Source organism: Neophocaena asiaeorientalis, unplaced genomic scaffold, assembly GCF_003031525.2.
Source record: "Neophocaena asiaeorientalis asiaeorientalis breed wild unplaced genomic scaffold, Neophocaena_asiaeorientalis_V1.1 scaffold322, whole genome shotgun sequence".
Taxonomy (NCBI): domain Eukaryota; kingdom Metazoa; phylum Chordata; class Mammalia; order Artiodactyla; family Phocoenidae; genus Neophocaena; species Neophocaena asiaeorientalis.
In genome coordinates, this window is record NW_020185329.1 from 903,485 (window position 1) to 918,453 (window position 14,969).

The following is a 14,969-nucleotide window of genomic DNA, read 5'->3' on the forward strand; positions in this document are numbered from 1 at the left end:
ACAACCATACCCACTACCTTTATGCTTTTAATTAAAGATGCTATGCCTAAGTCTTCATCTGATCTGATGGTAAATTTGCTAGTTGGGTGAAACCTCTAAAACTCTCTAGGAATACCAACAAGATCCCAAGGAAGTCAAAGTTGGATGGGAATGAGTATCTCGTTTACCTGACATGCTAGCTCTAGAAGTCACACATCCTAGGTTGAAACATCTACAGTAGAGCCATTGGAAGCTGATGACCAGTGAATCTTGAAGTCTACCTCATAAGGAAGCCACAGATCAAAGCCATGTTGTCCTCTTTTTGGCATTTGATAAGCAGCTCTTGGTAGACCCCTAAAGTGAAGCCCTGACCTGTCATTTCCCTGCATAAAGGTGAGGGTGGGCGGAACTGGACTGAAAGGCACTGTGAGCCTCCTGCCTCTTCTGGAACCTACCGCTGTGTCTCTGCATATCCACTGGGGATGGGATTTGCCCACTATTCTCTAAACTGAAGTGCTGGTGGCTACTAGGAAGAGCTCATTCCTTGTCAGTTGCTGGGAGAATTTCCTTGCTAACCTGCCCACCCACATAAACCTTCCTTGCCATGGAAGCCTCACACTTCTGTGTAAATATCCCTTTGTCCCTGTCCACACATCACACAGATGATAAAAGACTCCTGTAGAACAGAGTAGTTATTTACTAGGAAAAAGGTAGAAACTCCTTTCTTAGGAGCTGCAGAAGCTAAAAGGATTCCTCGTGCTCTCCCTGCCCCCGAACAGTACAAACCCTCTGGCCAAAACCTGGTTTAAAGGACTGATCACCCCTGATAAGCTTTGGGTGCACTATTTCACCTCTGTTTATGATGTGTATTCCTTGTTTGTCTTCTCCCTTCATGCGGAGTCCATAATTAGTGAAGGTGAAGAGGTCTGTTCATGAGGATTTAGAGACTTTCTAGGCCAGCAGATTTCGAAAAGAAATATGTTTTGATAATGGCCATTCTGACTGGCTTGAGGTGATACCTCATTGTAGTTTTGATCTGCATTTCTCTAATAATTAGTGATGTTGAGCATCTTTTCATGTGCCTCTTGGCCATCTGTATGTCTTCCCTGGTGAAATGTCTAGTTAGGTCCTCCGCCAATTTTTTAACTGGATTGTTTGTTTTTTTGATATTGAGCTCCATGAGCTGTTTGTATATTTTGGAGATTAATCTTTTGTCTGTTGTTTCATTTGCAAATATTTTCTCCCATTCTGAGGGTTGTCTTTTTGTCTTGTTTATGGTTTCCTTTCTAGAGGGTTGGGATAGGGAGGGTGGGAGGGAGGGTCAAGAGGGAGGGGATATGGGGACATGTGTATGCATATGGCTGATTCACTTTGGTGTACAACAGAAACTAACACAGTACTGTGAAGCAATTGTACTCCAATAAAGATCTATTAAGAAAGGAAGGAAGGAAGGGAGAAAGAAAGAAAGAAAGAGAAGGAAAGAAAGGAAAGAGAGAGAGAGAAAGAAAGAATGAAAGGAAGGAAAGAGAGAGAGAGAAAGAAAGAAAGAAAGGAAAGAGAGAGAGAGAGAGAGAGAGAAAGAAAGAAAGAAAGAAAGATATGATTATGAGTTAGAAGCTACTTAAGTATTGCTCCAAATCACCCCCAGCTCTGAGTTGCTGTCATGGTAGATGATCTCCTTGGATAATGAAGAGACCAATTAGCAGTCATGTTTCCTGCACTTGCTAAGGTGATAAATGGCCCACACTTCATGTCTGCCCAAGTGGATGTGCTCTTCTGGGTTTCCCCATTTCTGACCATCAGACTTTGTTGAAGGTGTTTGTTTTTTGTGCAAAGCCTAAATTAAGCCCACATGGACAGGAGTTGCTAAAAGATTAAACTGTAACATGAGAAGTACTGTTGCTTTCTCTTTCAGTGTGGTGGAATTTATCCATAGAACCAGAACTATCCATGACAGAAGGCATTCTTATTTCTATTTTCTTGGCATTGTTTAGCTAGAAAACTGGTGGTATGTTATTGCTGAGAACCTACAGGCAAGAATCGTAAGTTAACAGACCTGAGAAACGAGGTCTCAGAAGCTAAAACCAGCCATTGTTGCCATTAGGGTTCTCAGCAGTCTTACTGGGACTTCTGCATGTCTGGACCGTATTACAGTTGGGTTCTGGTTGAATTTTGCCAGCTGGGGTTCATCCGGTCACTGTGTCTCTGAGGGCGGCCACACTCTAGCCATACAAAATTCCTTGTGTTTGCATTCACAAGGTGGTCGTTACTTCATTTAAAATTCTCCCTCCCCTTCCCCAGCTTACTTGTTTTGCAGCCATCCACAGAAAGCTGGATTCAGCCTAGGAATTGAGTACTGCACCCAACTCTGTTATGACCTTAGGCATGGTATCCTATCTCTCTGGGGTACATCTGCCAATCTGTAACTCAAAGAGTTGGGCCAGACCTCTTTTGTATGGCATGTTTCAATTCTTAAAGCCATTTCACACGTATTTCTTATAACATCCTTCCTGCAATCTTAGAAGAGAAATATTTTCATTCTCATTTTACGGATTAGCACACTGAGGCTCAGAGATCAAGTGACCTGTCCAAGTTCAGAAAGCTGTCACTTTTTATTCTAAGCCCAGGGCTTTGCCCACTGCATTGCAACTCAGCTGCATGTCACCCAACTAGTTAAGGCCAAGTCTAGAACACAGGTCCTGGTCCCCAGCCCAGTGTCCCTATATCCCACCACCACCCTTCCTCTCAGAATCCCATCTATCCTCTGATTACATGCTTTCCCCTAGGGCATCTGCACAGTGATTATGTGATAAGTGCAGAAGAGAGTAACTAAGACAAAAAGACATTCCTTTATTCAGTTCCCAACCAATGAAGGAGGATTTCTTATGGCCTAAACTTTTCTAAATATCAGCCTGGGAATATTGATATATACATTGACACGGTTTCCACTTCTGTCCTTACTGAAATCCAGTTCCCTGAGTTATTTATGCCACTGCTTTGTGCTTATTTTTGTGTTGTGTGAGGTTTTTCTTTTTTTTTCTGAACATTTTTATGAATCTTAATTGTTAGTGGCTTCTGTGTCTATATGAGTTATGCCTACACATCTTGTTGAATATCTTATTGGAACAGACCAGATTCCTTATCATTCCCTTTCCTTCCAAACCTTGGCCTCTCCTTGCCTATATCCTGAATATCCCCTCTATTCCTGAATCCCTAAAGCATCAGGAAAAAAATGTCCTTAGTAGCACTTGGAACCCAATGCATTCACCTTAATATTATACACTCCAAAGAGTGCCAAGACCCATTAAAAGCTGGGAGACAGATAGGATGAGGCTGAGGTTACTGGAGGCATTAAGATCTTTCAGAGTATCTGAGTCGAGGTGTCTGTTCAGCTGGATGGTACTGAAGGTCATGATTAGAAATAAGCATCTTCCCTTCCACACCTTCTCTTCCTCGACCTCTTCCTTCTCCATTCTGGGTTCATTTCCATAGCATCTTAATGTCCAATTTCACATGAGCTAGTCTTCTCCAAAATAGATATGGCATAAATACAGATATCATTCTTTACCCTGTTGAGGACCAGATTTAGGGGTGGAGTGAAAAGAGGACTTTGAGTGCTCCCTCAGATCAGAACTGATGAAAGGCACCATATAAATGGAAGTCATTACCATTATGGAGAGAGGAATTAGAGACCCCATTTAGCAATAGCAGCAGTTGCACACCCCATTTCCTCTTTCCTGCTTGGAAAGTCATTCATCCTCCATCCCCCTGCCCCAGCAGATGGATGCATTGTCTTGTTAGCCCCCTTTCAACATACCTAGATCTAAGAAATTACACAGACTCCTTGCCTTTTTCCTGTATTTTACTCCTTCTGTCCTACTGCTTCTTTGGTTTCAAAAGGCAGTGACTCTTTTGACCTATTTTCTAAATGCACACCATCTGGTAAATCTTCATTTATAAAAATGCTTGCTTGGGGCCAAATAATGGATAAATAGTGGGAAGGTATAATCCACAGACGCTCAGAGTTGGGAGAAGCCTTATTGGCCCTCATTTGTGCTGCTCTCCCACCAGGCACCACCATCTCACGCACCCTGACATGCAGCAGATTCCGAGAGAGCAAACCTGTCCAAGGGTGCCGATACATAGAATGATGCTGTATGCTCTCAGAGCCAAGTTCTCATGAGGCGGTGGAAGAGGTCTCTAGTGTGAATGATGTTCTTTCTTCCTGTTCCAACCTCTTGGAAACAATCTTTGCATACTTTGACCTAAAATTATGCCAGGAACTCCAGGCATTTTGACCACTGCCGTCCAGGCTCCCATCAGATGTTGGGGAAACAGTGAGAAGTGTAAGTCTATACCTGTTACCTCTTATTCCAATGCCATTCTTAGTCAAGGTTGCCATCCTGAGTCCCCAGTGTCAGGTACTTTCCTCATGATGAATGGATGCTGACAATTCATTCTTAGCTCACCTCTCACATATCAGAGTCCTGCCATGTATGTAGCTGGATTCCTCTGAGACTGGCTGACTCCACCTCTCCTTGTGGCTCTATCTTACCCTATGCCAGCTCCTCTTATCGGCACTGTGGGCATTTTGGGAGGCAGTCTCTGTTGTCACTCACAGGCAGGAAATGGATGCCCAAGCCAAAAATAATACAAAAGTCTCCTCAAAGCAGTCATCCAGATGAGGGAATTAACCACATGGACAAAATGTCGTGAAAACCATACAAAAGAAACATGTGTGAGGAAAGTTTTCTAAAACTGGAATAGAAGGAAGAAGAGGACTCATGGGAGGAGAAGGTTAAAACCAGGAAAGAAGGAAGAGTAAAAAATGGAAAGTTGATGAAGTGTGGTCTGTTTAACCTTAATCCAAGTTGAATTCTGGGTCATCCTGTAGGAGGAAGTGAAAGATTAATTAGCGAATGGTTGCTGTGTGGTTTAGCAGGATTATGAGTACCTGACCCAGTCTTGTCTCCTATGCTAACCAGCTGAAAGACCTCTTTATATTTTTGACTCTCAGTTTTCCCAAGTGATACGAGGACAATAAATGTTCTGACCAGACATGATAGTCTAGGATTCTCAAATTTATACAATAGAATTTGAATACACACACACACACCCCTCCCTAGATTGTGCAGTTAAAGAGAAAGTGCTGAAGTTATGGCCAAGTTGGCCAATTAATTAGCTATTCAGTGAAGTTTCAAAACAGATTCCTCTGGTCCGTGTCTTAATCTGTGTGACACCCCATTTGTCTTTGGCTCAAGTGACTTCACTTAGCCATTTGATCTCACCTTTCCAAAAGGTGGAACCTCATAGGATCCACCAATAAATTAGCTTGTTCTTTGTGCGGGCTAAAACCACAGTTCATCACCTTAGAAACAAATAAGTTAGAGCACTAATATGACCAATTGTATAGGAGCAGATAGAGCAAACTTGCATTTATATTCACGCTCAGAAGTAAAAGAATCTTAATAATGTAATATAAACACATCATTTTGCTTAGGTGTTTGAGCATACTGGAGCTTAGGAAGTTCAAGTGACTCATCCAATGATACATATCTAATTGGTAGAAGAGCTCAGACTGGGAATAGTAACATAAGGCAGGGGAAAAGGGAAAGGAAGAGAGAGAGAGAGAGAGAGAGAGAGAGAACAAAAGAAAAAGAAAAACAGAAAGGTGAATTGTGGGAGAGATGTTAAGCTATATGTTTTCTTTTGCTGTGAGCTGTTGTAAAAGGTAAGCCTCTCTTTGACAATAATTTGGCTTCCAGGCTATCTCTGGGGACCCATGTTTGGGACTGGAATTGATCTTTGTGGGCTCTAATGGAAGTCATTTTTTTTTTCCTTTCCTGTCTTAACAATTGCACATACTTATTTTATCAAGCCTCCCACAGTTCCTCCTAAGGTTTCCTTTTGGAATTAATCAAATTAAATGTTGTGACCCATAACTTTCTGGCAATGAAAAAAACAAACAAACAAATAAACAGCATCTCTTTTGCTACGCTGAACCAGAAATCCAGCAATCTGCCTTTGGAACATGAAGTCTCCAGGTCATTTATCTTCCCACAGTTGGCAAACATTCCCCCGTCATGTTGTAAGTTTTTATATATACTTCTGTGGCTTTGGAGAATTATGAAGATTCAGGTGTGGGTGCAGAGAAGTCACAATTTTGACAGACTTGGCTTTGATACAACATGGAACCTTTCTTGGCCAGAGAAATCAGTAAAGCATGGCTTCCAAAGGCTAGCCTGTCACTCGGCAGAGATAAGGATGGTGCCTTTGAAAGGACCCTCCAGAAAACCATCTCTTCACTCTATAAACAAACAATCAGCAGGACTGAATACTTGTTAGGATTGTGAACTGTGCTTGTGCCAGTATAGCACTTCACACTGAATTCAAGGGGAATTGACAAAAACAAGAGAAAAACTTTTAAAATTATTTATTTAGTGTCTAGTATATGCATGGCTTGGTGAAGTCCTGGGGGAGTCCTTAAGTAACTCAATGCTTTTGCTGTCAAAGAGGTTACAATCCAGAAGGCTCTCCTGTATAATTTAGGGGAGGAAAACGGATGCAACTCATAAGGCAGACTGTAACGGCAATCAGAAAGTCATAGAGAAGAGACTGGGCTGTCAATAGAGAAGGACGTGCTTGGCTGTCCAAGTGAGGGTGAGCCACCGCCACGTTTTCAGTGGGGGTGGAGAGGTGGGACCAGGAAATGCTTCTGTTTGGTAGTTACCATTCAAGATGGGTCTTAAAGGATGGAAGAGTCTTTCGGAGAATGGAGATGGTGAGATGGTGTTGGGAGGGAGTGGAGGCAAGCACAGAGTAGGAAGGAAGCTATGTAAACAAATGTATTTAGGTGGAAATACCCAAGAAACATTTGGGAAATGGTGTTTTGTCTGCTTTTATTGAGGTTAGGATCTGTAGTTGGGGAATCATGGTAGATAAGGTTGGAAAAGAATGTTGTGCTGGAGTTTAAAGGTTTATCCCCACACTCTGGGGCTTGTGCTTAATTAAGTAGACAGTGGGCAGCCATTTCATTATTCAGAGGAAAGTCACGAAATGACCAAATTATAATTTGTCTTTTTCCCCTGACTGCTCCCTCCCTCTAGCCTGGGTTGGGCAAACTTATCCCATCTTTGAATTTTTCATATGATATTGTAATTATCCCTTTCTTATTTGAATTGTACCCACTACCCTGCCCTTCCTCCCGCAGACCACCCCCAGATTTATAAGCATCATAAAAGCATCATTACCTACTCAGGTGCTCAAGCAAAAAAATAATAGAGTAATTCCTGACTCATCTCTTTCCCTCTTTAGCTAAAGTCAAAGATGCTTCCAATACGTTGGCCTCAGGCAACTGGAAGAGTGGTGGCACATGAACAGAATTATAGAAATCCAAGAGAGAATCTGGTTGGTGTGTGAGGAGATGAGTTGTTGAGGCAGCAGTTGGCAGCACTGTACAGAGCTAGAGCTAGAGGTTTACCAAAGGGGACAATTGTGGAGCATGAAGGAAAGAGGGTGGACGGGGGGACCCCTGTGGCTCACCTTAAAGAGAGAGGCAGAATAATAGGGGGTCAGGCAGATACAGAGAAGAAATGACAGAAGTGTTGGAGAAGAACCAAGGGCTCAAGGAAGAATGGATTTCAGAAGAATGGGGTAGCCACTAGGGCCCAAGCTGCAGAGTTCATAGAAGATGAGGTTAGATGAGAATATGTATGAACATACTGGTGGCTCTGGAGACAACAGACAAGTTAACAGTTACGTATTTAGTGCCTTATATGGTTAAGAGGTGGTGGGCTATGTGCCAAATTCAGATGGCAAAGAGGTGATGAATAAGTGGGTGATGAGAAAACGGGGCTGCAGGTGCAGCAAGCAAAACTTGGTTGTGGTTCTAGCAGTGCTCCAGCTTCTTAGAAGGCTTTGTTCTGTAGTCAGTCCTTGACGGGAAGTGACACACTCATTCTTAACAGGCCTTCAGTCTAAGGTCTCCCAATTCGCGGAGCATAAAAACAACGCCAGACTCCTTTATCCTATGTCATTCTGCCTCCCTGCGAAGGCCACATATAGAAAAGGTGAGTATTTAAAAAGAAGTCAGTGATTCCAGGCAGGCTCCACCTTTCCCGTCCCACAGATGCACAGGTGCTTAATTTTTGGTCATGGTAATGGCTGTTTGATAACTTCTGAAAACTCCTCTTTGTGGTGCCATGGGTATTTATTAGCTGTGCTGCTGTGAGTGTGTGGAGGAACTGCTCAGGTTATCACAAGTTCTGGTAAATGGATCTTTTATTGAATGTTTACTGTGTGCAAAGTATTATAGACGAAAGCTTAATAGTTGATCTTTCAGAGGACTTTACTACTTTGTGGAATAAAATATATATGCTGTTTCATAAAGAGCTTACATTCTTCAAAATGATTGGGAGCTCTTTAGTTACTTAACATGTAACATAGTGCCAAGATATAACAAATAGACCAGAATAAACGAAAAGCAAGGAAGGGCCCCTGACCTTAATTTCCTTATACTGTACTGCAAAGAGACTTAAGTTAGCATACATAAAACAACCAGAGAATAAATGCAGACCAAGTTTAATCTGTGTGAACTCAGTGGCCAACAATGGGAGCCATAGTGATCCAGGATCAGAAAGGATGACAGTGTTCAGTGAAAAACGAATCCTGGACTTGAACCTTTGAGAGTGGATGCATAGTGATTGAGTGAGGCACCAGATGAGCTAAGACCTGGAGGTGGGTGTATGTGGGGGTTACGGGAAGGCACCTAGCTAGACTGAAGTTAGCAGTTGAGTGGGGATGGACTTTTAAGAGGGTATAGTTGCCATGCAGAGAATGTGGAACTGCATCCCGGAGGGATCGAGGACACACTGGTGTTAAAGGGTGCTGGGCATGAAGGGTGGTGAGCCTGGTGCTAGGTGCTGGGTGAAATGATGAAGTACCAGGAAACATGCCTCCCTCAAAGACTTTGTAAAGCTATCAGGAGACAAGAGGTAGATATATACACATATGGAAAGTAATTAAAATAATGAAAGAAAGACTAACCATTAATGACTAGAAATAAACACCCATTCTACAGGAAAAAGGACCCATAAAATAAATTTCAGAGTAGTAAGTTGCATACTATAAAAGCAAGTTGATATGAGTGTTTGCCCTATTACATAAGGATTTAGAACAAGTTGGATTAAAAGGAGGCATTAAGAGGGAGGATCAACAGAGTAGAGCGAGCAAGTCCCAAGAGCTGCCTCTGCTTGGAGTTTCCCATTCTTCTCTGAAGGGCTTGGGGAGCTTGAGAAGGTGGGCATGAGTGTGCCGGGTTGGCTCCCATGTTGATGGAGGATCTGAAGACACAGAGAGAGAAAAAGCTTCCCCTGAGGCTACATCCCAGTTACCCCTTACCTCTGAACAGGGCATTCTGCTTTTCAAAGCACATTTCCTGACTTTTATTTGATCTTCAGACTCCACTGAGATTTGCAGATAGGTGTTCTTCTCCCACTTGACAGGCAAGGAAATCAAAGCCCAGAGGGTTAAAGTGTTTGTCCAATGTCACTGAACCAGTTTTGTGCAGAGAAAGTGCTAGGTTCCAGTTTTTCTGACTTTTCCCATCACCTCCTTTTTTCCCCACTGTTTTTCCAAAGTCTTTGACAAGGTCAGTAGTATATCTCAGCTTCTGAGTTATCCCTCAAGAACCCTTGCCAGTGGGTTAAATATTCGAGCCCAGAATAAGGAGCTAGCTAATAAGCAATTTGATCTCCACTACAGTTAGCTTTTTTTATATAAAGGGAGCTCTTTGGAGCCAGGGCTGGCCAAGCCCAGGCTGTGAGGCCAATTCTCTGTGCAGAGCCTTCACCTCATCTGGTGAACAGAGACCCTGGTGGAGTGTGTCCATTCTGAAAAATCACAAAGGAGATGCAAAGGGAGAGCAAGAATGGTCTTATTCACTAAGTCACAAAACACTAAGCCTAATATTTAAAACTTTGTTATTTTTTAAAGAAAAGTTTGAGGGATTTTACACACCTAGTAGCAAACATACAAAATTTGCATCTTGGGAGTGACATAGGATAAAAATAAAAACAGACCAGAGCAAATCACTAAGGAAACCATGGGTTTAGAGCTACATCTAAAAAGTTTGGTAAAGTGTTAGGAGACTTGGTCCCCTTTTGACCATCCACCAGGAATTGGGATTGGGTAAAAAAAACTATGGTTCTGAAGCAGTTTATCATGTCTTATATTCCATGAAAGACCAGTGGACTGAAGAGGTTTCTCTTACAAGATATACTTCTTTGTGCTGTTGGTTATAGTTTTACTTTATTTATTCTATTCATACAATTTAAAAAGTATCTGAAATGTATAAGACATAGTACTGGTCAGTATTACAACTACAAATATGTAAGGGACATCTTGTCATCTTTCAGTAGAAGTGACATAGTCCTAAAAGTCTGTCCAAATTTCTCCTAGTTTAGTAATGAACTGCTTTAGCATTAGATGTTATTTTTCTCTTTGAGACCCCAACAACAGCAATAAAAATGGCTTCTCCACCCATTGCATAGAGCCAAATGAGTATTTGGGAAAACACTTACTGTTTATTTTATCATCTAAAACAAAACCTGTTAGTGAATAAAATTTGGAAAATTTAGAAAAACATGTATAAGAAACATGAAATCACCTACAATCTCACTAAATAGCTATTATGATAAGGTAAATAACACGGGTCCCCAGCTGGTGTTGGTAACTGCTCACCTTGCAACCTGCCTCCCCAGCAGCCCAGGAAACCCAGCCCATGCTCCCCTCCCCCATCACCCCTCTTTCTCCTCTCTTCTCATCGCCACTTCAGCTGCCTGGTCATTTCAGTTTTCTCTCAAGTCCCTTCCCAGAACTGACCACCATAGTACCATAAGCTTTCATTCTGCATTCTGTGTCATTGCCCAAATGGGGGAGTATATTTTTAAAATAAATGCAGCAGCAATTGGGCATGAAAACCGTCCAGATTTCCAGACTGTCCTATTTAAGATCTCCATAAGAGTTCAAGTTCCAGGACAGCAACCGGGCAGGGGACAAATTAGTCACAGCTGAAGATGGTTGCCAGAACTTTTTCCCAAGAGTTGCCGGGTGTTCAGTGTTTCTCTCAAATCAGAATCTGACAAGGGGGAATGCAATAAATTTTCCAAAGCTTGAGATCCACGACTCCACCCTGAAGTGGAAAATGCAACCAGCCAGTGTCTGTTACAGATACCACCTCCACTTCACACACACACACACACACACACACACACACACACACACACACACGTCAAGTTATAGCTACTCTCATTGGTCAGTGTTGCTGTCACTCATACTGAGATGAGATCACTTAAAGAGAGGGAGCCAGCTATTGATTACGGGTTTGTGACACAAAGAACTACCTGTACTTGCTTATTTTCCTTCCTCATATACCTATGGATATATCTAAGGTGAAGCTGGAAAGACAATAGTTCCCATTTCAAAAGGCAGCTCCCCTGTTTGTTTTTTCTTCCATTCCTCCTCACCCAGGAAGCCTACATCAACGTATGCTCTGAAATGGGTATTTGCATAGGTTATCAGGCAAAGGAGAGGAGAAAATCTTCCAGATTTCTTAAGTCTTCATGGACAGTACAAATAAAATTTTATTTTATTAAATAAAATAGCTGAAATAACTTTTCGTAGTTACGTTTTCTCCATTATTTTTCTAGGTCCAATTGATATTAATTATAATAGTTGAAACTCTGTCTCAGTGGTCTTAGAGAGGAAAAGCTTATTTCTGGGTGTCTTCTTCTGCCACTGGTGAGGACACTGGGTAATGGCTCCCTCAAGTGATTTCCCCAGTGCAGGATGTCAGCTCTGCCTGCCTATGGAAGCCCCTCAAACCCCAGAAATACTTCGTTCATGTGGGCTGGACTTCCACCAGGCCAGGGTTGCACCTTCTTGGTCCACAGCAATGCTTCTCTACTTCATTTTGCATTTCAGGGATCCTTTTGGCAATAATCAACCCAGAGCAAAGCTCCTTTGTTTCCATTCCTTACACCCCACCCCTTAGAGCTCTAACTAAATAAATATATTAATTATTGAAACGGAGAAAGAAGAATGAAATAGCTTTTCAGGGAACATCCATGAAGGTAGCCATAGTGAAATGTGTAATTGATGCCAGATGTAGAAGTATCCATTCCTCTTGCATTAAGTCCAGGATTCTTTATCTGGCTTAAAAGACCCTCTATTATCTACCCGCACAGTCTCACCTTGTTTCCTGATCATTTTCAGCTTATTGACTTGCTGTGAGTTCTGCAAAATCCACCTTACCCTACAGAAAATACCATAATTAGCCTTAAGCTGAATCACCAGTCACCACATTGCCTCCTTCACATAGAACATCTCTTCAATCTGGCTTCTAAATCTTACCTACTTATTTCCTTAACCATTCTGGCATATCCTGCTTCTCTGATATAACTAATATCTTCACGTTCATTTCAGCGCTTATTTCTATATGGCCTCATATTGTTTATCTTTATTTTAGGTAAGAATGTCATGACTCACTCAGATAAAATCTGAGCTGTACAGGACACAGTTCACTAGCTTAAGAATCAATTCAGCAACTCCTAAGGCAGCATACTAGATCGTTAAAATGCTAGGGAGTTAAAGCCTCTTGGATGCAGATTGGGGTGCTAAATCCCCACTTACTAGTAGTGTGACCTTGGGCAACTGAGCCTCTTTGATCCTCTTTTTCCTCATCTGAAAAATGAGGCTATTAATACCTACCTGGCAGAGTTTTATGAGGGTTAAAGAAAAGTAGAATATACATGAGAGCATCCAGCACACAGCTTACCACATGGTCATTAATAATGTTCATTTCCTTTCACTTCCACTTTGGATAATATATTCAAGCACAGGAAACAGTGGCACCTGTTTTGAAGACCAATTTATCTACTAACCCCAGCCATAAAAATGTAGTGATAAGAGAAATAGTGAAATTTGTATTCATTTTCTATTGTTGCTGTAAAAATTTATCATAGATTTAGCAGCTTGAAACAACACAAGTTTATTAGCCCACAGTTTCTGTAGGTCAGAGGTCCAGAAGCCTTAGCTGCTTAAGATCTCATGAGGTTGAAATCAAGGTGCGTGCAGGGCTGGAGGTTCTGGACAAGGATGGGCCTCCAGTCTCATTCAGGTTGAGCTCTCATTTAGTTCCTTGTGCTTTTATTTTTTGTTTTGTTTTTTGGGTTTTTTTTGTGGTACGCGGGCCTCTCACTGTTGTGGCCTCTCCCGTTGCGGAGCACAGGCTCCGGACGCGCAGGCCCAGCGGCCATGGCTCACAGGCCCAGCCGCTCCGCGGCATGTGGGATCCTCCCGGACCGGGTCACGAACCCGCGTCCCCCTGCATTGGCAGGCGGACTCTCAACCACTGCGCCACCAGGGAAGCCCCCTTGTGCTTTTAGCATCGAAGTACCTGCTGGCTGTTAGCCAGGGGCTGGTCTTTGCTCCTAGAAGCTACCAGCATTCATTCTTCTGTTTTCCATGTGGCCCCTCTGGCAGCAGAGGGTCCAATCTCTCTGCTTTCCCTTCTACTGCATCTCTCTGACTCCTGGACACTCCCCTCCCCCATGCTCCAGTGCCTGGGACTTCCTGCTGTTCCCTGAACACAGGTACCTTGTGCTTCCATACCTTCTGACTTTTACACGTGCTCCGTCTTCCTTTCAGAACAGCGTTCAGAAGGGACAATACTAACATTTGCCTCATGACTGATTACCTGTGTTCTTTGTCGATTTCTCCTTGTGATCTGGTAGATGAAGGTCTATCTCGTGGATAATTTTGAAAATGCAGTAAAAAAAATAAAAGTCAATTATCAAACCACAAATTGCTAAGCTGGATGATAAAGAACTCGGAAGAGGGACAGTTTATCTGTAGACTGGAGTCGCACATGGGACACTTCATGGAGGAGGTGGTACCATACCTGGGCCTTGAAGAATAGGCTGGATTTACATAAATGGGGAATAGAGAGGAACAGCTTGGGGTTAATATGAATATATATACAGTGTTCTTCGAAAAGCTGTGGCATTTATTCATGCATTACATATATATTTTTTTAAGTCTTGGGAATATAAAAATGATCAAGAAAGATAAGGCTTCTGTATTTATGGAGTTTACAGTCTACTAACTGATGCAGAAGAGAAAAAGAGCAAATAAAATAATTAATTAACAACAAAGTATGATACGTTTTGGGAGAAAAAAATATGAGTAGTGGGGGCATGGTCTGCTTAATTGGCTATCTGTGTGGAGGATTAGGGGGGTGGCCTTGTCAGAGAGCTTCCTGTTGAGTGGTAGATTTCAATCGGGTTCTACCAGCAAGAGGGGACCACTGGGATCAAAGAAATGGCACGGTAACCACTGTCTTCCACAGATTAGTATGGCCGTGATATTGCTTACCTTGATCATTTAAGCAGTTCTGGGCCATCTTGCAATTCTGTGACATGTCTGAATGGATTAACAAACCCTTTTCTCATAAGTAGGTAGCAGTGGCTTTTCCTCTAATCCCTGTCTGAGCCATTGAGTTATAATGACTTGCTCTGAGCGTGACCCGACAGCTAACCAACCACCAAACCTCAGTCTGTAATTCAGGTGTAGCTCTCATGCTAGGAGGAGGTGGCTCGGAACATGTATTAAATCAAAATATTTCTCACTCTTAATTTCTTTTCACAGTTCAGAATCTGTGTTCAATTCCATGCGGAAAGGAAAATAACTCCCTTGCTTGGATTTCTTGCTGACATTTCTCTTCGGTGGGGGTCAGGAGTGGGGGGTCACTCTGAACACTTGCTGGTCCTCGTAGTACAGCTCAGTGGCATGTTCATAAAATACCAACCACTGAAATTCTAGTAATCACCAAAACATATGCTTTCTCCTTATATCCACTAACATTCTTTCTCTCATTAAAAAATAGAAAATTCAGAAATTGAATTAGAAAGCTAAACTCAATATCTTTACAT

At 42.2% G+C, this 14,969-nt stretch overlaps 1 protein-coding gene across 1 annotated transcript in view; it reads left to right on the top strand.

Moving 5' to 3' along the window:
- The window catches only part of SETBP1 (SET binding protein 1), a 358,181-nt gene that overhangs the window by 246,182 nt on the left and 97,030 nt on the right, over positions 1-14,969 (top strand).